The 1,473-nt window shown below is 59.2% G+C and overlaps 1 long non-coding RNA gene across 2 annotated transcripts in view; it reads left to right on the forward strand.

The window, feature by feature from the left end:
• The first annotated feature begins 385 nt into the window (after positions 1-385).
• The window catches only part of LOC127912623 (uncharacterized), a 1,791-nt gene continuing 703 nt past the window's right edge, over positions 386-1,473 (forward strand). For both annotated transcript variants that reach the window (XR_008083347.1, XR_008083346.1), the window contains exons 1-2: positions 386-769; positions 1,091-1,291. This is a non-coding gene — a long non-coding RNA (uncharacterized LOC127912623). The remainder of the gene's footprint in view (positions 770-1,090; positions 1,292-1,473) is intronic.

Below are 1,473 nucleotides of genomic sequence, written 5' to 3' on the forward strand. Positions count from 1 at the left end.
CAGTAAGGTACAGGCTCAGGCAGGCTCAGGGCAGGCAGAGGTCAGTAATCCAGGGCAGAGTCAGTAAGGTACAGAACGGCAGGCAGGCAGGCTCAGGGTCAGTAATCAGGGAGTCAGGCAGAGGTCAGTAATTCAGGGCAGAGTCAGTAAGGTACAGAACGACAGGCAGGCAGGCTCAGGGTCAGGTCAGTAATCCAGGGCAGAGTCAGTAAGGTAAGGTACAGAACGGCAGGGCAGGCAGGGCAGGAGTACAGAGCAGGCAGGCAGGCAGAGGTCAGGCAGAGGTCAGTAATCCAGGGCAGAGTCAGTAAGGTACAGAACGGCAGGCAGGCAGGCTCAGGGTCAGGAGAGGCAGAGGTCAGTAATCCAGGGCAGAGTCAGTAAGGTACAGAACGACAGGCAGGCAGGCAGGCTCAGGGTCAGGAGAGGCAGAGGTCAGTAATCCAGGGCAGAGTCAGTAAGGTACAGAACGGCAGGCAGGCAGGCTCAGGGCAGGCAGAGGTCAGTAATCCAGGGCAGAGTCAGTGAAGTACAGAACGGCAGGCAGGCAGGCTCAGGGCAGGCAGAGGTCAGTAATCCAGGGCAGAGTCAGTGAAGTACAGAACGGCAGGCAGGCAGGCTCAGGGCAGGCAGAGGTCAGTAATCCAGGGCAGAGTCAGTGAAGTACAGAACGGCAGGCAGGCAGGCTCAGGGCAGGCAGAGGTCAGTAATCCAGGGCAGAGTCAGTGAAGTACAGAACGGCAGGCAGGCAGGCTCAGGGCAGGCAGAGGTCAGTAATCCAGGGCAGAGTCAGTAAGGTACAGAACGGCAGGCAGGCAGGCTCAGGGTCAGGAGAGGCAGAGGTCAGTAATCCAGGGCAGAGTCAGTAAGGTACAGAACGGCAGGCAGGCAGGCTCAGGGCAGGCAGAGGTCAGTAATCCAGGGCAGAGTCAGTGAAGTACAGAGGCGGAGGTCAGGGGCAGGCAGGGTACAGGCTCAGGGCAGGCAGAGGTCAGTAATCCAGGGCAGAGTCAGAGTCAGTGAAGGCAGAGGTCAGTAATCAGAGAGTCAGTAAGGTACAGGCAGGCAGGCAGGCTCAGGGCAGGCAGAGGTCAGTAATCCAGGGCAGAGTCAGTGAAGTACAGAACGGCAGGCAGGCAGGCTCAGGGCAGGCAGAGGTCAGTAATCCAGGGCAGAGTCAGTGAAGTACAGAACGGCAGGCAGGCAGGCTCAGGGCAGGCAGAGGTCAGTAATCCAGGGCAGAGTCAGTGAAGTACAGAACGGCAGGCAGGCAGGCTCAGGGCAGGCAGAGGTCAGTAATCCAGGGCAGAGTCAGTGAAGTACAGAAGGCAGGCAGGCAGGCTCAGAACGGCAGGCAGGCAGGCTCAGGGTCAGGCAGGGGTCAGGTCAGTAATCCAGGGCAGAGTCAGTAAGTCAGTACAGAACGGCAGGCAGGCAGGCTCAGGGCAGGCAGAGGTCAGGGGCAGAGTCAGT

This window comes from Oncorhynchus keta, chromosome 2 (genome assembly GCF_023373465.1).
Source record: "Oncorhynchus keta strain PuntledgeMale-10-30-2019 chromosome 2, Oket_V2, whole genome shotgun sequence".
Classification (NCBI taxonomy): domain Eukaryota; kingdom Metazoa; phylum Chordata; class Actinopteri; order Salmoniformes; family Salmonidae; genus Oncorhynchus; species Oncorhynchus keta.